Source organism: Oryctolagus cuniculus, chromosome 15 (genome assembly GCF_051225735.1).
Source record: "Oryctolagus cuniculus isolate XC-2025 breed Fujian yellow rabbit chromosome 15, ASM5122573v1, whole genome shotgun sequence".
In the NCBI taxonomy this organism is placed as follows: Eukaryota; Metazoa; Chordata; class Mammalia; order Lagomorpha; family Leporidae; genus Oryctolagus; species Oryctolagus cuniculus.
This window is the reverse complement of record NC_142881.1, coordinates 3,599,325-3,625,727: the sequence shown is the minus strand read 5'-3', so window position 1 is coordinate 3,625,727 and position 26,403 is coordinate 3,599,325. Positions and strand designations below refer to the sequence as shown.

The 26,403-nt window shown below is 52.6% G+C and overlaps 1 long non-coding RNA gene across 9 annotated transcripts in view; it reads left to right on the top strand.

Moving 5' to 3' along the window:
- The first annotated feature begins 10,167 nt into the window (after positions 1-10,167).
- Positions 10,168-26,403, top strand: part of LOC103352398 (uncharacterized) — a 30,821-nt gene continuing 14,585 nt past the window's right edge. For 3 of the 9 annotated variants that reach the window (XR_016221437.1, XR_016221435.1, XR_016221430.1), the window contains exon 1: positions 14,418-14,498. This is a non-coding gene — a long non-coding RNA (uncharacterized LOC103352398). Of the gene's footprint in view, positions 11,409-14,417; positions 14,499-16,644; positions 16,743-26,403 lie in introns of those variants that run through there. The other 6 variants (XR_016221440.1, XR_016221434.1, XR_016221441.1 and 3 more) reach the window with 5 other exon arrangements.

Genomic DNA, 26,403 nt, shown 5'->3' with positions numbered 1-26,403 from the left:
TAACCTAGTTGAGATTGTAGTAGAAATTCTTCTATCTAATAAAAATTCTAACAAAGTATTTCATCTTTTCAATTCAAAAAAGGGTTTATAATCATAATTTAATGATCCAATAATGAAAAAACCTACTAGAATAAATAATCTCTAGTTTTTTTTTTTTTTTTTTTTGACAGGCAGAGTTAGACAGTGAGAGAAAAAGGCAGAGAGAAAGGTCTTCCTTCCATTGGTTCACTCCCCAAATGGCCACTAGGGCTGGAGCTGCGCCGATCTTACACCAGGAGCCAGGAGATTCTCCTGGTCTCCCATGGGGTGCAGGGCCCAAGCACTTGGGCCATCCTCCACTGCACTCCCAGGCCACAGCAGAGAGCTGGACTGGAAGAGGAGCAACCGGGACAGAATCCAGCGCCCCGACCGGGACTAGAACCTGGGGTGCCGGCGCCGCAGGTGGAGGATTAGCCTAGTGAGCCAAGGCGCCAGCCAGTAATCTCTAGTTCTTCATGGTGCTGCACATTAAGTCCTACTGCGTACAGAACACAGCTTGGGAACACAGCTTCTCAACATTGTTGCTCCTTTTCTGAGACTTCGTCTGCCCTCTTGGTGTTCCTGGTCAGAGTTTACAGACAGGATGAAAGAGCCCCATTCACATGGCTGAATCATTTTTGGAAAATGTTTACAGTTAGTTGCCAATTATACCACGAGTTTGAGACAGCTTTGACAGTATTTAGCGTTCTCATGTTTCTCACCTAACTTTATTGATATATAATTTATAGATAATGCAGTTTCCTTATTTTCAGTGTATAGTTCAGCGAACTTTGACAAATGGAAATAGTTAATTGTGTGCGTATACATAGGTACACCAATCAAGATGTGGGATATGTCCATTCATTCCCAAAGTTTTCTTATGTTCCTTTTAAGTTAATTCTTCCCCCTTCTCAGATTGCGGATAAACAATGTGGTGTTTTTATTAGGCTTTTATCACTCAAGTCCTTGATATTCTAAAGTTTCAGATAAATGGAATCATTTTTCCTATTTTGTATCTGTCTTCCTTCACTTAGCTTCATGGTTCTGAGACCCACCTGTGTTGATGTTTCTGTCTCTGGTTCTTTCACACTTTCATGAGTGGTGTCCTTTGTATGATGTACTGCTAACTGGTCATCCACCAGCTGCCAGCATTCATAAGGATACTTCAAAAAGTTCATGGGAAACTATAATTAAAAGCTAAGCTTATTTTGGTGCAAAAATGAAATCCCTTCCTAATTCTTAATAATGCACACTTTCCATGAAGTTTTTGAAGACTCCTTATGTATGTCTTCATGTGCACGTGTTTTTCATTCATCTTGAGCGAATACTAAGAAGTGAGCTTGTTTTGATTTAAATTTCTCTAAGGACTGCTGGTGCTGAGCAGTTTTCATGGATTTATTTGCTTTTTGTATATTTTTCTTGTGACATGTCTAATCAAATGTCTGCTTATTCCTTTCTTAAAAAAAGATTTATTTATTTGAAAAGCAGAGTTGCACAGAGGAGAGAGGGAGGAAGAGAAAAAGAGAGAGAGAGAGAGAGAGAGGGAGAGCAAGCCCTTCCGTCCGCTGGATCACTCCCCAGATGGCTGGGGCTGGGCCGTACTGAAGGTAGGAGCCCGGGTCTCCCACGAGGGTGGCAGGCCCACAGTTACTTCGGCCATCTCCCATTGCTTTCCCAGGTGCATTAGCTGGGAGCTGAATTAGAAGTGGAGCAGCCTGGGTTTGAACCCATGCTCATAATGGGATGCTGGTGTTGCAGGCTGTGCCACAATACCAGCTCCTGTTTACTTCTTCTTTGTGAAAAAAGAATTCTTCGTATATTCTGGTTCCTTGCCCCTTGTTAGACATGTTTCGAAAATCGTTCTAGTCGTTGGTGAATCTTTTTTATTTCATCATCAATGAGTCAAAATGTTAATTTTTTATTACTTTACTGAGATACAATTCACATAGCATACATTTTCCCCTTCCAAGGAGTACAAGTCAGTAATTTACAGACGTCCATAACCATCGCGACAGTCAATTTCAAACATTTTTTTTCAATTGAAAAAGAAATCCCGTGGACCTTATCCCATGCCTGGACCTCACCCTGCGTCCCTGCTCACCACTAATCTGCTCTCTAGATCGGCCTGTTCTTCACACCTCACGTAAGTGGAATGACGTGAGCTCCGGGATCCCTGGCTTCTGTTACTTACATAACGGCTCTAAGGCTCATTCACATCATAACATAGTACAAGATCGTCTTTCCTCTTTCGTGGCTGAGTGATGTTTTGTTGTCTGGAGTTAGCACATCCTGCTTACCCAGTCTTCAGTGGACGGACAGTTGTGTTTTTCACTTTTGGTTATTACAAATGATGCTGCTATACATTTTTTAGATTTTTATGTTTACAGCTTTGCCACGTCACAGTCTGATAGCGATGTGCAGTGCTTCTGATTTTTCTACATCCTCACTGATTCTTGTCATCCAGCTTCTGATTATGGCTATCCAAGCAGATTGAAGTTCTGTTTCATTATGGTTTGCTTTGCATTTCCCTGATGACCGTTGAACATCTTTTCATGTGCTCATTGACCCTTCATCCATCTTCTTTGGAGTAATGCCTGTTCATCTCATTTGCTCATTTAAAAAATGGGTTATGTGGCTTTTTATTGAATTGTCACTGTTTTAAAAAATATGTATGTCCTAGATACAAGCCCTGTATGATATATGGTTTGTAAATATTTTTCTCCCATTCTGTGGGTTGTCTTCACCTTCTCGATGTACTTCCAAAGAGTTTCTGGCTTCAGCTTTTCCATTAAGCCTGATATTTTTGAATTAATTTTCTGCATGGTATGTGGTAAGACTCCAATTTTATTCTTTTGCATGTGGCCATTTAGTTATTCTTGTACTACTTGTTGAAAAAATATTCCTTCCCCCATTGAATTGTCTTGGTGTCCTTGTCAAAAACAAGTCGAACATAAATATTTTATTCCTGTTCCGTGAACTGTGTATCTGTCCTTGTGCCAGTACTGTCCGTTTTGATTACTGTTGCTTTGTAGTAAGTGTTGAAATTAGGAAGTTTAAGTGCACCAACGCTGTTCTTTTTCAATAATATTGTGGTTCTTCTGGGTCTCTTGCAATTCCATGTAAAGTTTAGGATTAGATGGTAAATAATATCAAATAATATAATATATATATATTCTGTTATACAAAGAATCCAACTATGATTTTGATAGGGATTGTCTTGAATCTGTGCCTGAACCTGGGGAGTACTATCATTGTAACAAGATTAAGTTTTCTCATCTGTGAACGTGAGCTGCTTCACATTTATTTGTAGTAGAAAGGAATTTCCTCAACATGGTAAAGCCAGCTGTGGAAAATTCACAGCCAACATCATCCTCACTGGAGAACAACCCTGTGCCTTCCCCTAAGATCAGAAAAAGGGAATTTGGGGGCCGGCGCTATGGCTCACTTGGTTAATCCTCTGCCTGCAGTGCTGGCATCCCATATGGGCGCCGGGTTCTAGTCCAGGTTGCCCCTCTTCCAGGCCAGCTCTCTGCTGTGGCCAGGGAGTGCAGTGGAGGATGGCCTAAGTGCTTGGGCCCTGCACCCCATGGGAGACTGGGAAGAAGCACCTGGCTCCTGGCTTTGGATTGGTGCAGCGCCGGCTGTAGCGGCCACTTGGGAAGTGAACCAACGGAAGGAAGACCTTTCTTTCTCTCTCTCACTGTCTGTAACTCTACCTGTCACGTAAATTAAAAAAAGAAAAAGAAGAAGGGTATCCACTCTGACTTCTCCTATTTAACATTGTGCTGGACATGCCTGCCAGTGGCCAGTGCAATTAGCCAAAAAAAAAAAAAAAAAAAAAAGAAAACTTCCCAATTGGAAAGGAATAAGTAAAATCATCTCTATTTAGAGATGATATAATTTTGTATATAAAAATTCCTAAGGACTCCACTACACCAAACATTATTAGAAATAATAAACAAATTCAGCTAAGTTGTGGGATATAAGCTGGATATATAAAAATCATTTGTTTCTATACACTTACAATAAACACTCCAAAAATGAAATTAAGAAAATTATTCCAGGCGCCGGTGCCACGTGAAGTAGGTTGATCCTCCGCCTGCAGCACCAGCATCCCATACGGATGCCGGTTTGAGTCCCGGCTGCTCCTCTTCCAACCCAGCGCTCTGCTGTGACCTGGGAAAGCAGTGGAGGATGGCTCAAGTGCTTGGGCCCTGCACCCTCGGGGGAGACCAGGAAGAGGCCCCTGGCTCCTGGCTTCGGATCGGCGCAGCTCCGGCTGTTGTGGCTGTTTGGGGAGTGAACCAGTGGAGGAAGACCTTTCTCTCTGTCTCTCCCTCTCACTGTCTGTAACTCTGCCTCTCAAATAAATAAATAAAATCTTAAAAAAATTCCATTTATAACAATATCAACAACTTTAGCAAAGTTAATGAAAAACTTATATTCTACAAACTAGAAAACAGTGTTGAAAGGAGAGTTTTAATTTTGATGAAATGCAATTAGTCATTTTATTTATTATTCATTTTTTTATTTAAGAAATTTTTTCTACCTCAAAGTCATGAAGATCCATTCCTATTTTTAATATAAATTTTATAGTCATAGTGTTGTGTATAGGCTTATAATCAATTTTGAGTTAATTTTTTATATTGTGTGACATCAGTATGGAGGAAAATTTTATTCCATGTGGCTGGCCATTGAATTGCCTTGGGAGCCTTTGTGAAAAATTCATTGATGACATATGTGTTGGATAGTTTCCAAAATCTGTAATCTTTTGATTAATATGACCCTATGCCAACACTACTCCATCTTGTCTACTGTTGCTTTATGTTGTCTTGAAATCAGTAGTGTAAGTTCTTCAAGTTTGAGAGTTTTCTGGTTTGTTTTGACTATTCTTAGTCCTTTGTATGTCCATTTAACTTTTAGATTCAGCTTGCTAATTTCTGCCGAAAAAACCCTGCTGAGAGTTTGATTGGAATAATATTAAATTTAGAGATCAAACTGGGCTGAATTGGCCTATTCGCTTATTTTGGTATCAGAGGAATGCTGACCTCACTGGGATTGTTATTGCTCTTTTATTTTTAGCAGAGTAGGCATGGAATTGCTATTATTCTTTCTTTTAGTATTTGGTAGAATTCACAGTAAAGACAGCTGTGATTGTCCTTGTCTTTGTGAAAAAGTTTTTAACTAAAAATGCAGGTTATCCATTTATTCTTGAGCAGTGTTCGGAGTTTGTGTCTTTCAAGGAATTTCTCTGCAATCTCTTAAGCTGTCAACTGTACTGATATAAAGTTTATGATACTCGGCGGGCGCCGTGGCTCACTAGGCTAATCCCCCACCTTGCGGCGCCCGCACACCAGGTTCTAGTCCCGGTCGGGGTGCTGGATTCTGTCCCGGTTGCCCCTCTTCCAGGCCAGCTCTCTGCTGTGGCCAGGGAGTGCAGTGGAGGATGGCCCAAGTGCTTGGGCCCTGCACCCCATGGGAGACCAGGAGAAGCACCTGGCTCCTGCCATCGGATCAGCGTGGTGCGCCAGCCACAGCACGCCAGCCGTGGCGGCCATTGGAGGGTGAACCAACGGCAAAGGAAGACCTTTCTCTCTCTCTCTTTCTCTCTCTCACTGTACACTCTGCCTGTCAAAAAAATAAATAAAGTTCATGATACTCTATTATCTTTTAGAAATAGCGTTAGAATCTACAGTGATATTACCTCTTATTCCTGATATTGGTAATGTTTTTGGCCTTTTTTTCCTGACCAGTCTGGCTAGAGCCTTATCAATTTTATTGATCCTCTCAAAGAACTAGCTTTGGAGCTCATTAATTTCCTTTTTCTACCTCATTTATTTTATTTTTAAGTTTTACTTATTTATTTGAAAATCAGAGTTACACAGATCGAGAAGGAGAGGCATGGAGAGAGGTCTTCCATGGGCTGTTTCACTTCCCGGTGGTGTCAAGGGGCAGGACTAGACCAGGCTGCAGCCAGGAGCCAGGGGCTCGTCCAGGTCTCCTGTGCGGGTGCAGAGGCCAAGCACCTGGGTCGTGTTCTGCGTCTTTCCCAGGCTCACTAGCGGGAACTGGTTCAGAAGTGGAGCAGCCAGGACTCGAACTGGCGCCTATCCGGGATGCTGGTGCTGCAGATGGGGGCTTAACCCCTGCACTGCAGAGCTGACCCCAGTCTTCTGTTCTACATTTAGGGTGTTTAAAACATTTACATTTAGTGTTCTTATTGATATGTTTTTGTTTAAATGTATTATCTTGTGATTTGCTTTCTTTTTGTCCAATATGTTCTTTTCTTTTTGGGTTAATTATATGTTTCTAATTTTACCTTATCTATTTCATTGATATATAAGTTACAACTTTCTTTTTTATTTTAGTGATTACTTTAATGCTTATGGGGTATACCTTTAACTTATCACAGTCTCCCTTCCATTGACATCTCACTTCACCTATAATACAAGAGTCTTACAAAAATACACTTATAGTTCTCATTTTCTAACCTGTGCTGTTGTCATACAATTTAGATTAACTTGCTTTGTAAACCCCACGTTACCAGGCAGTGTTCGGTGCAGTGGTTAAGATGCTGTGTGGGGGACCGGCGTCCCGCATCTGCCGGGCCTGGGTGGGGGTCCAGGCTCCTCCTCATCCCGGCTTCTTGCTAACGTGGACGCTGGGACGTGGAATGTGATGGCTCAGTAGTCGCGCACCTGCTGACGTCATGGGAGACCTGTGTTGGGGTCCAGGCTCCTGGCTTGGCCCTGGTTAGGAACTCTTACTGTCTTTTGGGGCATGAACCACGGATGGGCTATCTTTTTTTTCCCTTTATCTCTACCTTTCAAATAAATAAAATAAGTAAATTCTTGAGAAAGATGGGCCCTATATCACATGGCCCCTATTTTTGTTGATGCCATCAACATTACATCATCAGGAGAAGTCGTGTGCCGTGTCCGTGGCGTTGCTCGTGTTTCTAGAGCTCCTTGTTTCACCTGTAGAGTGAGTTTTTGTCTTGTACCATTTTGCTTTTGCCTGAGAGACTATGTTTGACATTCGCTCTAGTGCAAGCCTATTGGTGACAATCTTTCTGCAGCTCTTGATCGTTTGGCTTACTGATTTACCTTTTTTAAAATTTTGTTTTAATTTCACTTTTTAAAATCCTGATAGTGAGAGGGAAAATACAAAGCAAGTACTCATTGTTCATTTGTCTTTGCTTTAGCATTAAATACTTAATATGTTTGATGTCGTGTAGCTTCTCAATCCAAATAATTTTACTTTCTCTAAGTGTGCAATAAGAGATTATAGTTGCTTTATGTCTTTATGTTCCAAGTCAAAAATGACAAATTCAAACAGCTATTTTAACTTTTTGTGCAAACCAAGGGAAGAAAATTGAAGAATAGTTTCTTTGTTCTCTCTAGTAGGCCATTTGATTCTGTCTAGAGACTATCAGCTATAATTTTTTAGAAAAAAATTTAAAAAGTACATTTTATGACATTTTTCTGTGGACATCAAATTTATTTGAAAACACTGCGTTAAATTTACTCTGTCAGCTGTTTGGAAGCTTCCTAAGGTGTTCATGGGACCTTGGCTAGTTGTTTCCACATTGGGATTGGACCTAATTAAGATGGCTGGGAGGGGGTGGGGCAGAAATCACCCCTGGGAGGGGAGGACTGAGCCCCTGGGGAGCTGAGGGGGCTGTGCTGAGTCCTGAGGATTTGTCACCAGCACGTTAGAGGAACATGTGACGGCACAGGTATCACAGAGGGGTCTGGAGATCAGGGCGGCTCGGTGAGGCCCAGAGACTCTCATTCTGTTCTGTTTTTAGTAAATAACATCAGTAAGTGTTTCCTGCTTAATCTACTATGCTGACGTTTTGATCACTGAGTTATAACAAAAACAACTGACTATGGTTTGAGGAAGTAAAGTATCCTCTTTGCTATTTTTTTTTTGAAGTTTTGGATGGTTGCAGGTTTGTAGATTATACTGCGTCACAGTCTACGTAACTTTCTAGAACGCTGCTGCTTCCTCAGAAATACTAGAAGGATGTTTGCACCCTAAATAGCTTCAGCAGGCGGCTGTGAGGAAACTGGGAGATTCCGCTGCCTGTACTGCTTCTTGGCTTTCAGGAAAAAAAAAAAAGAAAAGACTTATTTGTTTAAGCCATAACACATGCATACATATATTAATCCTGCTTTCTGTTTATATAAGTTTCTAATTCTTTATTGAGAGCAGCTGTTAAATTAAAATATCTAAAAGGCATTTCTATGCATAATTGGAGGTTGGTTGTTAACAACTTCAGTTGTTATTAGAAGAGTTAACATTTCTCCAGTTTGCCTTTAAGGCCATGTTCCCAAGCTCCTGCTGAGCGGAGAAGTAGAATTCATTAGGGGTCCATGAAGGCTCCTCGGACCAGAGTTCCAGGAGGACAGATCTGGGAAGGGCGCCGGCTTCCTTCTTCACCAGCGACTTCCTGGAGACACTAAGAAACCTCCAGTGACTGCAGCATTTTGCAAATGTGTTTGACAATGGAATTCTTTCTTAGGAAAACGCGGTGTCCTTTGATGGCCTCCAGGAAGCCAGGTGGTTGTCCGATGCTTCCCGAGGCTCCCCGTGGCCCTCTGCCCACTCCCTCCTTCCTCTCCAAATCCGACAGGAAGCTTTGCTACTCTCATCAGAAACACCCGCCCCAACCCTCGACCCCGGAACCCTTGCAAGAGTTGCCTCTCTCTGGGCCGCTCGTCCCTCAGAGTCGCTGGGCCGTCCTCTCCCTTCCTTCCAGGACCTCCTCCAATGTCCCCTGCCAAGACACCACTGCAGGTAAAGGCCACTCCCAGTCCCCTTCCTCTTGCTTTCTGTTTTGTCTCTTGGAGTAACTTAGAACTGATTATTTAATTTATGCTGACTCACTGTCACCCCAGACTGGAACAGCATCTCCAAGAGGGCCAGGTCTCAGCATGGCAGGAGCTCATGAAGCGGGTCTTGGCGTGGGTCACGTGTTCATGAGTCCACCGTGCCCTTGGCGTGGGTCACGTGTTCATGAATCTACCATGCCCTTGGCGTGGGTCACGTGTTCATGAGTCCACCGTGCCCTTGGCGTGGGTCACGAGTTCATGAATCCACCGTGCCCTTGGTGTGGGTCACGTGTTCATGAGTGCACCGTGCCCTTGGCGTGGGTCACGTGTTCATGAATTCGCCGTGCCCTTGGCATGGGTCACGTGTTCATGAATCCACCATGCCCGAGTGGAGTCTGGCACACGGAAGGTTCTCAGTGACCTTGGTGTGATAAATGAATGAATGCATGGGTTTTGCTCAGGCCCTCTATGTGTGAGGGCAATCACTGTAACAGGAATCTCAGTTGTGAGGACAACTATACCATCAGTCCCAGGCAGTGAACACTCCGAATGTTCCCTGTGCCGGGAGGGGCATGTGGTTTGCAAGGAGAGCAGTTTCCAGGAGAGGCGGTTGTACTTCAGTCTATGTGTGACGGGAGGTTGCCCTGCTCACGTGAGGAGCGTGAGTGCTGCCGTGGCATGGTTAATGGGGTTAGGGTGGATTGGTGAGGGAGGGAGGAACGTCTAGCAAAGCCTATTGGCTATCATTGATCAACACTGACCGAACATGAACCAAATTAGGGTGGAACAAATGGAAAGAGCCCCACTTGAGGGATGTTTTGGAGTAGCAACAATAGAAGTACTTGGTGGAGATGAGAGTGGAGTGGATGGAGAGAGGTGGTTGGTGTATGATCACTGCTGTGGTTTCCAGCCCCCCCCCCCCCCCTCCGGGAGGATCACAGGTTTGCCTTCGGGCGTGCTGAGCTGGGAGCTGGGCGCGGTGGGGTCTCAGAGGAGGGGCTGGGTTAGACACTCAGGCAAGCGTCTTCCACCGACAGTGGTAGGAGGTGACAGGGCTAGGGCCTGTTCCCCAAGATGTCGGGGAGGGTGGGGGAGGGCTCTGGCCCGTGGGGGATGGAACGGCAGGGAGCTGTTTTGTGGGGTCACGGGGGGTCGAGAGTTGGAGCAGAGGGTGAAGGATGATGTTCCTGGACTTGGCCCTGTGACTACTGGGGGAAAAGTGGGAAGAGTTTCAGAGAGCACAAAGCTGTGACCCGGATGATGGGCTTTAGGCATGATCTTCTCAGAGCACTTTGTATTTCCCTCAGGAAGCTTTTACCACACGATGACAACTTGTTTGCAAGTTATTACCATGGCAATATCATCGACCTGCCTCAGTCAACCCATGAGGTCTTTATTTTTAATTTTTATTTTGAAGACTGAGAAACAGAGCTAGATACACACACACACACACACACACAGAGAGAGAGAGAGAGAGAGAGAGAGAGAGAGAATCTTCTGCTTCCTGGTTCACTCTCCAAAAGCTTGCCCCAACTGGGGCTGGACCAGGCTGAAGTCAGGGCCTGGAACTCAGTCTGATCTCCCGCGTGGGTGGTGGCAATCCAAGTAGCTGAGCCGTCACCTGCTGCCTCCACGGATGCGCGTTCACAGGAAGCTGGGATTGGAAGTGGAGCTTGGACACGGACCGCTGCACTCCGGTAGGGAATGCGGGCATCCCACGTGGTGCTTATGCCAGACCAACACCTGCCTCCATAGGCCTTCTCCTGATGCATCCCGGTGCCAGGCGTCCTGTGAGAGGGGCTGCTGCTCTGCCAGTGGGTGCAGAACATGCGGGTGAAGCACAGGGGTGGAGAGGAAGCCCATGTTGCAACGTCACTGTCAGGGGGCGCAGACCTCAGCTGGGGAGAGGGGACAAGGTCTGGGCCACTGGTAAGGGGGTACTGGGTTCAGGACGACTTGCTCAGGTGACAGAGATGTGAGCAGGTTCACAGACTGAAGTGAGGAAGCTGGGGGAGAGGGATGGGGTGGGGTGACTTGTAGGAGAAAGGGAGGGGCGTGCCAACCGCGCCGGTCAAGGCATTCGTCGCTGGTCTGCATGGGGACCAGCCAGGGCTGGGAAGGAGGACTGAGCGGCTGACTGGAGGCAGCAGCAGGCTTGGGAGAAAGGACCAGAGGGAGCTGATCCGGGATGAGGCAGCTGTGTGGAGAGGGTGCTGGGCAGAATCCACGCAGACGCATGGGCACCGAGAGGTGGGGCCTGATGGCGACGTGAGAAGGCGCAGGCCCCGCCCCATGTGCTGGGAGCCAGGGAAGGAGGCGGGCTTTGCAGAAGCTTTGAGAGATTCAGATTCCTCCGACTTCGTTTCAGTTGAGCAGAAAGCACAGAAGAAAGCCCTGGGAGGGTCTCGCGTGGGTGGAGGAGTTGTGGGTCCCGCATCTGCGTTCTCCTCTCTGCCTACCTCTCACCTACGATTTGTGAAGGAAAGAGGAACTTGATGAATAAGCAGGCGAAAGCCTGTCTGACTCAGCAGTTTTCGGGTGGCTGCCGAGAGGGTAAGAGACTAGTGTGGGAGTAAATTTTCGTGGTCAATTTTATAGGGAAAGTGGTGGATCGGACAAGGTAGAAAAAGCCCTTCTCCACTGCAGCGTTTATTGAACACTGCGGATCTCAAAAAAATAGTAAAAAATGCAGGATTTTTCCACTGAATTTCAGTCCTGAACTCAGCTCAAGAACTCTCCCTACTTTTCCTTGGTGGAGTGTGGTTTGGGAACCGTTGCTCAGATGCTAGCTCGAGTGGGGTGTCTACCTCTGCTGCCCCCCGGGTGAGGAGGGCCCGTGACAGCGCTGACACTGCCTCACGGGTGGGCTCACCGTGTGGTGTCCACCGAGCGGTTCTGGCTCCACTCACCGTCACACAGTGTTTGGGTCACACTGGCCCAGCTGACGATTTCTTAGTCACAGCTCATGAGGGCAGCAGAGCGAACCTCTCGCCTTGGAAGGGGGTTCTTGCAGGGAAGCGTGTTCCTGTGTGGGCACTCCGTGGAAGGAGCTCAGAGCCAGCAGTGGGAGGGAGTCCCTGGGCGGAGACAGGAGGGAGCGGAGCAGAACTGGGCAGGAAGCTGTGGGACTGTGATGCAGCCTTGACACCGTCTGTGTCACCCCACGGAGAGAGCAAAGCCGCCCCTGGAGTAGCTCGTGCCGGGTGGAAATGCCCATTCTACAGTCACTGCCTCACTCGCCATCTGGGCCCATCCCAGGAGCAGTGGGACTCCGGCTATGACCCCATTGCTCAGTAGCTGGCTATGGTCCATCTCAACAGAAGTTGACCTTGGCCCAAAGGCACAGGTGGATGGGCAGGAGTTAGCTGGAGACCGTCAGCTGACCTCCTTCCTCCAGGCCTTTCTCGAAGAGGGAGCTGGGCAGTACATCTCCGTGTCCACCTTATGGTCAGATCATTTGATTGCACTTGGTGGGAATTTTAAATGGAAGAATCCGGGAAAGTGGAGGTGTGTTGGTTGGCTTGCTTGTTTGTTAACTTTGGGTGCTGCTTCCTTTCTTTGAAGAGAGTCTTGCTATTCAAACTTACGCCTGCTGTTTGCCAGGTGGCATGGCTGATACTGGACCCGGGGTGCAGTCACCTTGCCCATAGCATCACGCAGTGAGTGTCCTGGGGTGTGTGGTGGGGGCACACCCAGCTGTTTGTTCCCACAGCTGCTATTCATTGTGCACACTCAAGATTTTCCTTGGTGTGGCATCCCTTCCACTTTTTTGTTCCTGATAGGCCCCCTGCAGGGGCTGGGGTAGGGTCAGCACCAGGGAGGGTTAGGTTAGGAGACTGGCCCTGGAGAGCTGCCGGGTCTGCCCACGCGAGCATTGTCCTCTCCCTCCGCGGGAGAGCTGTGCGGTTCTGCGGAGCTCTGTCCCAGGAGGTCTGTGTGACTTGGCCAGGATGCTTCCCCCTTGCACTTCGGTTCATTCCATTTCCTTCTGGAAGCCAGGCCCGAGATGCGCACTGCGGCTCTGCACTTGTGGGGGTTTCTCTCCGAGTCCGGTTCCCGCTCTGAATCGCTGCCTTGTGCTCACTTTGTTTTCTGCTGCTGTTTTTTAGATTCCCGGTGGGTGCGCGCAACGCTGAGCTGCGCAGGGTGCGAGCTGTCTGTTGTGTTTGTTACGATCATCGGCTCATGGCCAGTGATACAGGGAAACATTTGCTCGCGCCAACTTGGGTTCGGAATGCATTGCAAGCTGTGTGTGGGAAGGCACCCTCTCCTTTCTGTCCGTACCAAGAGTAAATGGCCAGGCTGTGCACATCCGATACCGCAGAGATGTGGGAAGTGGGTGTCAGCTTCAGGAAGGCTTTGAAAATGGGCGAGTGTGCTGGTTCCACCTGCCAGTGACTGCTGCTCGCTCACCGTGATTTGGAAGTTTCCGCTCGGGGCCCAGGCGCGGCGCTAAGCTGCAGGATACCGAGGTGGCATTCTGGGGTAGCTGCAGCCACGGAGACACATCAGTGCAGGGACCGTGCTGGCGCCACGGGGGCTCTGCTGCAGCGGGGCGCAGAATTACCCCTGCACGGCCCATTCAGCAAGGAGGCTCTCTGCGGAGACCGCCATGTGATTCCACTTGGGAGCGTGAGCTTTGAGACGTGGTCCCCTGGCTTCTAATGAATTAGGTCTGACTCCTCACTCATTTCACCGAACTCATGTGTGGTTTTATGGGAGTTAATTAGGTAAAGGGCTCCTTCGGGGTAGGGCCAATCCAAAACGTGTCCTTTGCTTCCTGCCTGTTAAGTGACTCGAAGACGAACGTATGACAGACGGGCTGCTGTCTCTTCTCAGACTTCGGACAGATCCAGTCCTCTGCTTCAGGGAAAGCAGAGAACACGTTTCACCATCACGCAGGTTTGCTGTGTGTTCACTGTGACAGTGTTTATCACCTTCGCATTGGGGTTGATGAGCAAATGATGAACAGGGTAGTTAAGCGCATTTCCAAGCTACACGCTTCAGGAAACCGTTTACAAGGCAATTAACCATCCGGCCGGGAAGGCCGCGTTCCCCAGCACTCACTGCCCTAGAGCACGTGGCGTCTGAGACTCCCCAGCAAGGAGGGCGTCAGCTTCCGTCTGCTCACCTGGCCTGCAGGCATCTGAGCACCTGCTGACACTGTGCGGGCGCCGTGGGGGTGGGGCGAGCTGACAGCCACTTCCTGTCCTGTGTACCCTAGGCCGGGCAGATGGGGTGGGTGGGGCACCCTGGGCTCAGACTCCCCACCAGGAGGGGTGGGCGGGGCTCCCTGGGCTCAGACTCCCCACCAGGAGGGGTGGGCGGGGCTCCCTGGGCTCAGACTCCCCACTGAGGAGGTGGGCGGGGCTCCCTGGGCTCAGACTCCCCACCAGGAGGGGTGGGCGGGGCTCCCTGGGCTCAGACTCCCCACCAGGAGGGGTGGGCGGGGCACTCTGGGCTCAGACTCCCCACCAGGAGGGGTGGGAGGGGCACCCTGGGCTCAGACTCCCCACCAGGAGGGGCGGGGCACCCTGGGCTCAGACTCCCCACCAGGAGGGGTGGGCGGGGCTCCCTGGGCTCAGACGCCCCACCGAGGACTCCAACTGGAGACCACTGAGGTGTCTTCAGCGCAGCCATGAGGTCAGCTTTGGGTGTAGCAGGACACCCCGACCTCTGTGGGCTGGAGGGGTATAGGGAGGTGAGGGTCTGAGAGAAGCGGGAGCCAGGCTCAGGCAGGAGGTGCCAGGGACATAACCTGGAGGGCACTGGGGGAGTGCGCCGTGGCTTCTGGCTGGGGCGCAGCAGCAGGGTCAGAATTATCTTTCGCATCCACACCTGGCTCCAGGCAGCAGCGCTGGAGTCTTCCCCGGCGTGGCAGGAGTGGCTGCTGGTGGCGCTGGTGGGCGCCGTTCCCGTGGGCTCGTCTCCCTTCTCTTGCCTCGTACATCTCGGGGAGCCGGGCAGGCACCCCTTTCTGGAGCGAGGGTCCTCGGGGGGGACAGTTTCCCGCAGCAAAGCATGGGCTGGGGTGGGAAGGGGCGTGTGGGGCCTTTGATGTGAAAGATGGCTCTGTAGAGCCAGGGGGGCACTTAACCCCGGAGAGATTCCCTGCCCGAGCGGGACCCTGAGACGCAGGGAGCGCCAGCGAGGAGCCGCTCCGGTGGCACCGGGGCCACCTGCCCCAGCCTTCCAGGCAGCACTTACGGGCAATTACAGAGCAGGAGGTAAGTGGGTGCTGGCTCACCCAGGGACGCATGTCAAAGCGCATCATCTGCAGCTCACTCTGAATGCTCCTGACAACCCAGCTGAAAGAGCTGGGCGTCTGAGGACCGCGAAGCCGCCTGGCGTCGCCTCCCAGGAGAGCCCCAGCATCGCTCTTACCGCAAGCAAAACAGGCTCCGAACAAAACAAAAACAAAAGGTCCTTTGCAGGTGTCTCTGACAGGGAGTGGCTGTGGCTCCACGTTGCGTTTGTTCCCAGGACGAGTGCCTTGAAGGGCCTCCTTGAGAAACGGAAAGCTTGAGGCATCAGAAGCCTGGAACCCTAGGGCCACGGAGAGCCACAGGCCGGCCGGCGAGGGGCCCTGGGGGCAAGAGAGGGCCCCTGGCGGCATGTGACAGCCAGGCTGTGCAGGAGCCTGCCAAGGCAGAGGCCAGCAGTGTCACGGACGAATGGGCGCGCCGGAGCGGGTGGCTGGGAAGCCAGTGCGTTGTCACTGCCCTGCAGCCCATGGAGACTCATTTCAAGTTCATGCAATTGCAGAAGACGCCAGCAAAGTTTAAAAAAAATATTCAGGTGGTGGGGTTGCTCCTGAGGGTTTCTTAGGTGTGGGGAGCAACTCGGACTAGACTAAGTTACTGGAATTAAGACTTATTCTATGCATCTGCTCTCCCACAATATGGCGCTGGGAGAGGAGGAAACAGCTTCTACGCAGCTGCCTCCAGTTCAACCAATAAACAGCAGGACCTGCTCCTGATTGGAGGAGAGCAGCGTACTCGGCGTGTGGGTAGCAGAGTTGGGATTGGTGGAAGAGGACTATAAAGGAGGAGAGAGACAACATGCACCAGGAACATCTAAGGGGAACATCTAAGAAGAACACCTGTGCAGCCCCCGAGAGAGCCGGCCGGCGGTGTGCCGCTCCCCCGTGGAACTGGGGAATGTGGCAGGGGGAACCGCCCTTCCACGGAGGTGGAAGGGACGGTAGCCAACCCGGGAAGAACCAGCAGCAAACCCGGGGAGGGCCGAGCAGACAAAAGAACAGCGCAGGGTCCTGTGTCGTTCCTCCACGAAGACGGGGAGCGACATAATGGTGCCGTGACTCGGATATGAAGCCTAGGCAGGGTTTAGTGTCGTTCCTCCGCGAAGAGGGGGAGCGACATTAGGGTGCTGGTGATGGAGATGATAAAAATATTAAGGGGACTTCTATGTTGTAACAAGCGAGAGGCCGTGTGTGGGAGGCCGGGGTGGGCAGAAGCTGCTGGGCGGCAGAGCTGAGCTGGACAAGGAGAAGGATGGGCGTGTGGCGTTCGCAGTGACCCTTGTCCCCAGCTGTCCTCCTGGGCTCCCCTATTGTCAGCTTCCCTCCACTTCAGTATTCAACGTTTCCAGTCCCAAAAGAGAAGATAATTCATTCCAGGATGGATCGATCCCCGATGTTCCGCCAGTGGCCCCTGGGAAGACCGTGTCCTGGCCCAGTGCTCCGTGCCTCCCTGCAGCACAATGAAGGGGGCGGTGGGGGGGGGGTGGCGGGGTGGGGGGGCTCGCTGCTCCAACCAGCCCCTGGGTCAGTGATGACAGGAAGCCCCGGGTGAGGACGGTGGAGGGAAAAGCTGCCGGGCACCTCCAGCCTCGTCTTCAGCTCTTTGCACCGTGGGGCGCTTGCTGGTGAGTATGGAGGAGAACGTGGTCTTCTGTGTGTGCTGAGGGGCGGGCGGCTGGCAGGAGCAGCGCTGGGGCAGGGGCCGAGTGAGGGTCCCGGTGTGGCGGGCCACGTGGGAAGGTCTCGCTGTCCTGGGCTGAGCACCAGCTGAGTCTGGGCGTGGACCTGGACGTGGACGTGCGGCAGGGACAGTTAGGATTTGTTTCATAGTAAAAACAGATCGCCATCACTAGCCTTGTAGGAACATTAAAAAAAGACAAACTTGATGCTTTAGATGAGCAAATTCTGCCTCCCGTGGTTGGGAGCAAAAGCGGTGGGTGCCGGGATGAGCTTCCCAGCCCGGGGGAGTGCGTCCCTAACGCCGTGAGTTTACTTTCCAGGTGGGGTGTGTGGCGGCCGTGTGGCAGGTGGCTCTGGTGTCCGCCCTGTCTCTTCTCCTTCGTGGGGAGCCGGGGAGGCTGGGGCATGGCAGGCGCAGTGGGCTCGGGGCTGAAGCGTGGGTGCCGTGAGCACTGCGGCCACCCTGCCGCCACGCCGCCTGGCCACGGCTTCCTCCTCCAATGTCCTTGCATTCTGAGAAAGACCCCACCGAGGGCTAAGGAAATCACTGTCCCTGGACGGGAAGCTGAGAATGCGCCTGCTCTCGGGGCCCTGGGGACTGTGAGGGCTACTGCTCGGCCTGGCCTGCTCGGGACTCGAAGACGCCCACTGCAGCGGGTCGGTCTGTTCTGAGCGGCCAGGTGAGCACCTGTTCCCGACTGCTTCAACCTGGGCCCCGCTTGTCTCCTCCAGCGTCCAGAAGCAGTGAAGTCAGTGTTGGGGTGGGGGAGGTGCAGTGGGGTGCAGGCAGCAGAGCCCCCCTTGCCCTGCTGGGTCCACTCTGCAGACAAAGGTGAGACACGCAGACCTGGATTGGGCTCAGGTGTTGGGCTCAGTGTTGGCAGGAGGGTTCTCTTGACCGGGAGCTTGCAGGATGCAGGGCCTGGAGCCGTCCGGGGCAGAGCCTGCTGCTGTGTCTGGCATTTGCCTGGGGATACTGATTCTCAGAGTCCTGCCACAAGAGCCACCTCCCAGTGCCCCGTTTCCAGGACACTCACAAAACACTGATAAGCAGGCCTATAGAGCACGTTCTGTGTGCCGGGCCCTGTCTTGAAGCTGGAGCGTATGGGTGGTTGGCCATCCTGCTATGGGCTCTGCACTCACAGCACTTGTGAGCCCTGCAGGAGACCCCCAGAGAGAGAGACCAGCGGGGAGCTGCCAGCGGGGGAGGAGCCTGAGAGGCAGCAAAAGGAGTGACGATGGAGAGTAATGGCTGTGGACACGGTGTTGTTGGAGAGTGCACCTGCCCACCATGCAGGGGCCTTGTTTCTGTGGGTCTGCTTGCAAGAGATGGGACTCAGAGGGGTGTTTACCTTGGGTTATGCTTTGTTTTTAAATATTTACTTGAAAGGCAGAGTTACAGAGAGAGAGAAAGGGAGGGAGGGAAAGAAAGGGGGGAGGGAGGGAGAGAGAGAAAGAGAGAGAGATAGAGATAGAGAGAGAGAACTTCTATCTGTTGGTTTACGCCCCATATAGCTGCAACAGCTGGGGCTAGGCCAGGCCAAAGCCAGGAGCCAGGAGCCAGGAGCCAGGAGTTTCTTCCAGGTCTCCCATGTGGGTGCAGGGGCCCAAGCAGTTGGGCCATCTTCTGCTGCTTTTCCCAGGCCATAGCAGAGAGCTGGATGGGAAGTGGAGCAGCCGGACATGAACCGGTGCCCATATGGGATGCTGGCGTCACAGGCAGTGGCTTTACCCGCTGTGCCACAACTCTGGCCCCTACTCTGTGTTATTCTGCACCCCATGGGCAGGACGGGACACCTGCCATGAGTAGGCGGGACCCACTCTGGAAACCAGTAGGCCAGCACCGTGTCTGCTTGCCTGGCTGGGTGAGGGCAGACTGGGTTTTCTTGCGCATCTTTTGATTTACCTCATCCCTGAGCACTCCCTTGGGCATCGCATTCTTAGGTCAGCTCTGTAAATCTGGTCAGAGCGTGCCTTGTTTAGAGGGTAAAGGGTCTGTACGGGCAGCAGACTTGGAGTTGGACCCCACAGGGCCCTTTAGAAGCAGCTTGCAGCCGGGTGATCCTTTTACCAGGTAGTTTTTTCTTATCCAATTCAACCCAAAGGTTTTAGTGAGGAGAGTCCAGAGCTAGGAGAGACTAGGACCCAGCAGAAGTGGACACACTGATGACTGAAGCTCCACTCCCGGTTCTGGGTTTTGGCTCCAAACCTCCAGGGCGCCCAGTACCCGCAAGATTCATCCTGAAGGCAGGAGGGGGCTCCCTATCACTCAGCCTATTGCTAGCTCCACCCCCCACCTTCTGGTAGGGACACATTAGACTGAGGAACACAAGGACCCACAGTGTCATCAAATAGACACTTGGCCCAGAGTGCCCAAGGCCACAGCGTCCCTGCCTCGAGCTGGGGGTTGGAGACCACAGGAAGAACCTGGCTGGCTTTACTGTGGTACGGAACCCAGTGCTCTAAGCCATGTCCTCGGTGCAGAGGTAGGAGGGCCCCTGAACTAGGGACACTGCTTCCTCTTTCTCCATCCTCGGAGGTCGTTCAGGACTGACGAGGACTTCCAGCAGCAGGTGGAGGGCTCTGCCCAGCGGCCTGTTGGCCGATGGGGTCCATATCTTGGGGGCTGCCACTCAAGTGTGTCCTTCCTGAAAGGCTCAACCATCCGTGCCTCAAGGCTGCCAGCTGGGGGATGGCCCCGCCCCCTTCCCCAGGGACCTCCTGTCTGCTGGGCCATCGCCCCCCGGCCGGCTGTGCTTTCGTGTTTCTCTACGCAGTTATTTCTAGAGTGAGGCTTGGAGTCAGCCCTGGTTCCCCTCCCTCTGAGGGTGACTTATTGATAGGTAGGCTTGCGGTCCCTCACTCAGAGGAGGTTTTTGTTTGCCAGCTATAAATACAAGGTATGCAAACACAGCCAGCCAGCCAGGCCATCTCCCCAACCCAACTGAAGTGGTCACGTCATAAATTAAACACGTTTGTGCTAGCAAGCGTTGGGCTTCCCAGGGCCTGTGTGATCACGTCACAGCCGCTGCTGCAGGCTCCCTCACAGGTGTGTGGGGAGTGCAGGTGCTCAGCGGGCAGTCGGCAACGTGCACAGTGCTCTCCAGGCAAGGGGCGCACCGTTCTGATGGCTGGTGCGGGCAGAACCAGCAGCCTGCGGGTCTGACTTACAGAAATCAACCGTGCTTCTCATGTCTGCCTGCACACCCCTGGCCCCAGCCTAATGCTGGTGACAGGAAGAGGCCTGGAGTCTTAACAGGGAACAATAATTTCTACCTTGCGATCTGCACTGGTGGCCCTTTTGAAATAGGCCCGTGGAACAGCAGACATGTCGAAAAGTTTATTCTTTGGGGAGCAAGTCGGTGAGCAGGGAGCAAAGGAGGGCAGGTTCCCGAGACAGTGACGCTGATACGCTTCAGCCGCCATCAGTTACAGCCCCTTGGGCTGCAGCATTGTGGGGGGCGGGTGTGCATCTCCGTGGGACAGGGCGGGGGCGGGGAAGCCTGCCCTTCAGACTCTGTTCTGTCTTTCTTGTCACCAGAGGAGCGGAGCTGACACTGGCAGGGCATGGGGACCTGACTTGTAATTTCTGGGTGACCAGGAGCTGCAAGAGCCCGTGCACCTGCGTGCCTCTGATCGAGGCGGGCACCCCCGGGGGCGGGCCCGGGGCCGAGGGTCTGAAACCGTCTCTCGATGTCATGCTTTCCCTTTCAGAGTGTCTGTGTGCAAGGGGACAAACGCTGATGTGCCCAGAGCACTTGGGGCCCGAGTCCCATCAGCAGAGGCCAAACCTGCCTCGTTGGGGTTCTGGTGTGGAGGCGAGGGGCCCCTGGGAGCCTGACCAGCATCCGTTTACTTAGCTGAGGGGAACTGGGAAGCAGCAAACCCACGGTTAGCCAGGGCGTGGCTTCACACTGATCATCTAGTGGGGCCTTCAGGTTCACGATTATAAGGGAGGGAAACGCACTGGTGGCTTAGCAGGGAGACAAATTTGACCTTGTGCTGTGAATTAACTCACAGCATATGGAGCAAAAATAATGGCAAGGCAGGCGCGCAGGGAGCCTTCAAAATATCAGTCTGAAAAACATCGCAGCTTAGCAAGGAAAGGCCACTGTGAGGAAATTAAGTTGACATCATTGTAATTGGACAAATGTGGTAAATGCAGGGTGGGGGAGGGTGTGTGGTCGTGGCCGGGGTCGTGTCTTTTCCCTGAGGCTGCCAGTTGAATGTGGGTGATGGTATTGAGTACAATGAGAGTGGGGACCCCGACCTGCTCAGTCCCAGAGGCATTAGTGCCTGAGGTGAGGCTGCAGAGAGCTGAGGACGGGAGCGGGGCTGCCTGGGGGTTCTGGACAAGGTGTGGCATGTCCACAGGTCACCTGGGACCCCGTCAGGAGCTCCAGGGTCCCCTGTCGCTGTTGTGAGCCCTCCTCATCCACCAGGGGCTTCACCAAGAGAAGACCTGGTGGAGTCCTGGGAGGGATCCCCTGTCTCCTGAGGTTTGAGAAAAGGGAGGGAAGTCCCAGAACCTCTTGGGAGCCCTTGCTCCTGTTTGCACACATTTGGAAACCAACTGAAGTTGAGGGTTAAGGGTGAAGTGGATCTCCACCAGAGACTAGGAGAGACTCTGGGTACGTTTTGCATGGCCTGGGGGAGAGGACCGGCTTTCCAGGCAAGACAGCCACGGCGGGCGTCCTGAGAGGCACAGCCACGGGCTGGAGTGAGCGTGCAAGGCTCCCTGGTGCACCTGCTGCTCTGGCCGACACTGGCTTGTACTGCAGCTCTGCTTGGTGTCACCGTACCAGACACCTCCCCAGCCCCTCATTTTAGGTGCCGCCTGCCTTTCTCACAGCACCTGTCCGGTTCCCAGCCTAAGGGGTCGGTCCCGCGTGACTCAGCGCGGCTGCCTGGCTGGCGTGCAGCGGCCCCTGGTGTAGCTGTGTCCAGCGCAGCGCGGGGCCTGCTGAGTCTGGGTCTGGAGGGCCTGCGTGCGATGGCGCCTCTCTGAGCAGGCTCTGTGGAGTTCTTTCCGTGCACCGGGCTTGTTTATAGTTCACTTATTTCCAATGCACATAAAGCACTGGAAGCTGCTTTTTGAAAACGGTTGAAGCCTGGGGCGAACCTGAGAGCTGACAGGAGAGTGATCTGAACACTGCGTCTGGTTACAGAACCAGCCATCCTCAGAATCTGCGTCATCATTGTAGCCTGGCACTGCCAGGTGTGGCCTCCGCAGGCGCCTGTTGGATTCCAGATAAACCGTTTTTATTTTTTTTAAAATTGCCCTGTACTCACATAACTGCGTCCTTCCTGGCTTCCACTTGCAAGCTCCAGCTGGAAGACGGAGAAAACTGGGAAATATCCTTAGCCTGTGCTTTTTTGCTGTCTAACCATGCAGAGGTGGGGGCGAGGTTAACAGGGAAAACCCAGGCCCCTGCGAGGCTGAGGTTCAGGACCTGGTGACCTGTGCTTGCCCGGAGCTCAGTTACTTCCTGATGACGTCGGAAGTTCCTGGAGAATTTTCCGAGTGCTTGTTAAAAAAGTATTAAGAATTCCGAGGGCAACGGGAGAGCGTTAAACCAAGATGGAGCAGCTGCACAGGCTGGGTGCTCGCGAGGCTGGCCCTGAGTGCTGGCAGGTGGCAAGCAAGGGCACCGTTCCCCAAGCTCACAGCGTAGGGACAAGATGTGGAGGCCGCGTATTGTGGCGTCCAGACTATGCTTGGAAAAGCCATTGCCGCTGACGCTGTTGGACACAATCCGTTCATCGCCTCGACTGTGGGAAGTCGAGGGTTGTGGGAAGCTGAAGGTCTGTGATGGAGACATGTGCCCCTCTGGCTGCGACAGGATGGAAGTGGGGCTGGAACAGCTTGTCGGGGCCAGTGCCCCAGGTCCTCGGTGCGTGTGGGCTGTGGTCCGCGCTGTGCCCACTCAGGGGAGAGGAAGGAGGCAGGACGAGGGGTTGTGTGCACAGAGCCACCCAGACGCACAATGCCAAGGCGAGAAAGGGGAACGGGAGCAACAGGCACGAGGCGCGAACCCATCAGTGTGGAGGTGCTCAGGACAAGTCAGAGAGAAAGCAGTCAAGTCCAAGGAAACTGTGGGGACTCCGTGCGGCCTGGATGTTGCCTTCAGCCCCCCAGCAATTCCAAACACGTCCTCGCCGTCCAGGGTGCCGGGGTAGGCTCGCGTCCTCGCCGTCCAGGGTGCCGGGGTAGGGTCGCGTGCTCGCCGTCCAGGGTGCCAGGGTAGGCTCGCGTCCTCGCCGTCCAGGGTGCCGGGGTAGGCTCACGTCCTCGTCGTCCAGGGTGCTGGAGTAGGCTCGCGTGCTCGTCGTCCAGGGTGCCAGGGTAGGCTCGCGTCCTCGCCGTCCAGGGTGCCGGGGTAGGGTCGCGTGCTCGCCGTCCAGGGTGCCAGGGTAGGCTCGCGTCCTCGCCGTCCAGGGTGCCGGGGTAGGCTCCCGTCCTCGTCGTCCAGGGTGCCGGGGTAGGCTCGCGTCCTCGCCGTCCAGGGTGCCGGGGTAGGCTCGTGTCCTTGTCATCCAGGGTGCTGGGGTAGGCTCGCGTCCTCGCCATCCAGGGTGCTGGGGTAGGCTCGCGTGCTCGTGGTCCAGGGTGCCGGGGTAGGCTCGTGTCCTTGTCATCCAGGGTGCTGGGGTAGGCTCGCGTCCTCGCCATCCAGGGTGCTGGGGTAGGCTCGCGTGCTCGTGGTCCAGGGTGCCGGGGTAGGCTCGCCTCCTCACTGTCCAGGGTGCTGGGGTAGGCTCGTGTCCTCGCCGTCCAGGGTGCTGGAGTAGGCTCCCGTCCTCGTGGTCCAGGGTGCTGGGGTAGGCTCGTGTCCTCGTCTGGGGTGCCGGGGTAGGCTCGCGTGCTCGTGGTCCAGGGTGCTGGGGTAGGCTCACGTTTCCTCTGCCCGCCCCTCCCGCTTTTATCTGCTCTCTTTAATTACTGTGCTCTGGCCTGCTCTGCTGTAATTGCACAGGGGCTGTCATGCGGTGGGCATCTCATTACCAGGCTGCGTTCTGGGCTGCTTCTTAGCGGAAGGTGATCTGTGCCCCACTCTCAGCGTGCAGCTCTGCAGTGTGGTCTCTGTTCCAGATGACTTGCTGAGTTAGCAGTCTTGGCTGGGCTCCTGAGCGCTCCTCCTGACTTCCATATGTGCGGGATGCTAATTAACCAGGCGGACCCTGCACAGGTGCACGCAGGGAGACCATCAAAGTCTCGGGGCTTCTCTCCAAAGAGCCCGTGGCTTCCAGTTCTTTCCCAGTGCCTTCTTGAGGGACTGTTTTCTGCTTCTCCCTGCTCCCTATCCACTCACCCCTGGCCGCATAGCAGTCGAGTCCTCCATACGTCCACAGACCATCACCTCATTCCTCGGCCCTGGAGGGTCTGTAAGTTGCCGGCTCTGGTGCCTGGTCCCCTGGGCTGCCGTGAGGGCGGGAGCGGCCGCTGGGCTTTGTGCTATCGTTAGGCTCATCTGGTTTTCCTCTAGGGGGCGCTGCAATACCCATGAATTCTCTTTTTTTTGACCCTCAAAAAGAAGTCTGAGTCCAGTGAGGCATCACATCACATCCACCAGGGCAGTGACCATGAGAAAAACACCCAGACAACCACTGTTGGTGACGTGGAGAAGTTGGAACTCCTGTGTGCTGTCGGTGGGAATGCGAATGGTACAGCTGCTGTGGAAATCAGTGTCGTTAAACAACTAAATGTAGAACTACCGCATGATTCAGCAATTCCATCTCTGGGTACCCATAAAAGAAGTGAAGCAGGGTCTCCAACAGACATCTGTAGGTCTGTGTTCATAGCAGCATTATTGACAGTGCCTCCCCCCAGAGTGGACGAGCCCATGGGTCCACTGTGGATAAAGGGGTAAACCACATGCAGTATAGCCACATAATGGACCGTCACCCACCCTCAAAAGGAAGGAAATTCAGACGCTGCGACAACGTGGAGGAAGCTTGAAGACATTGCGGTAGTTGGCATAAGTCAATCCGCAAGAACACATACTGTGTGATTCCATTTACGTGGGGTCCCAGCGGAGTCAGACTCATAGAGACAGGAAGTAGAATGTTGAGACAGGGAAATGGAACGCCAGGACAGGAAGTGGAAGGGTGGGTGCCAGGGCTGGCGGAGGGATGAATGGGTGTTAGTGTTGAGTGGGGGCAGAGTCTCACTGGGGAAGATGCAGAGCTGTGGAGGGAGAGGGAGGCAGTGGGTGCCTGACAAAGCTGATGTACTGACTGCCGCCGAACTGGACACCTGAGCATGCGTTAAATTAGTAAATGTGATGATCTGTGTATTTTACCACAATTTTTAAAAAGAGGGCTGAGTTCCTGGAAGCAATGATAAGGATATTTTAAATGAACAGAGCTTAGAATAAACTCAGGAGTGGCAGGCCGCCGCGGCTTCCTGATAAGACTGCGTCAGCTGCATCAGTGTCATCGCATCCACCGATAAGGGTCTCCCGGGGGCTGCTCCAGGGGCTGTGCTGAGGGTCATGGGCTGTCTGGGTCTGTCAGGACGCGGTGTCCCTGCCCAGGAGACGCCAGGCCCTGGCCGCCGCCCAGCAGAGCACCTGCAGCCGCGCGTCTGCTGCACCACAGCCAGGCGCTCGCCGAGATCCATCTTCATTCTGGCACCCTCTGTGGAAGGCCTAGCCAGCCCCGCACTCGGTCAGCCCTGGTCGGGAATCCAGCCTGGTTCCGTTTTCAATTTTGGAAGCGCTGTTGCGGATTAAAAACCGGTCAAATGATGGGAACAAGTCAGAGTGAACAGCTGCTGTGTCCCCGCCGTCCTGCCAAGGCCTAAATGGGCCTCCAGGAAGCATCAGAGTGAGGAGGGATTTGTTCCCGGCAGGGAGGACACACGGCCCCAGCACGGTGCAGTGTGGCAGGCGGACATGGAGCCCCGGGGAGGGCCCTGTCGCCCACGGTCACGGGAGAGACCTCAGTGGTCAAGTTCCTGATTAAAATCCAGGGACTGCAACAACCCAGACTCAGGACGACCTTGTCTGCCCCTGGTTAGCTGGCTACTCCACTTAGCTCCTTTTAAAAAGATACACAAAGAACTCTGTGTCTTCGGCTTAAGTATTGGCAGGTTCACTGCTTTGTGTCTCCCTCTCTCTTCTTTATAAAAAGATTTATTTATTTGAAAGACAGAATGACACAGAGAGAGAGAGAGAGGGGATAAAAAAAGGTCCTTCCCTGTCTGAGACAGGGCTCAGAGCTAAGTGTTTGTTACCATCAATGGCAAATATCTTTGAATATTTTTGAGATATGGGTTAAATTCTTACTGTTCCACAACTTTATTTGCTATTAAAATTGTATCTCAGGATAATTAAACCACAATTTTGTGATCTTTTGATGGTCATTTTGGGTGCTCCTTCCATCCCTTGTCCATATGCATGAGGCAGTATAAACACCTTGTGAACTATGTTTACTATCTTTCTTAATATGAGAAAATGATACAAAATTGTTATAACTCTCATATTCATATAATTTCAGATAACTGCAAAAATTACATCCAACTGACAAATTGTATTTAAAAGATCCTTCTTTGTACCATAGTTAAGGTCATTTCTAATTTAAAGTTATTATGAAGACATAACT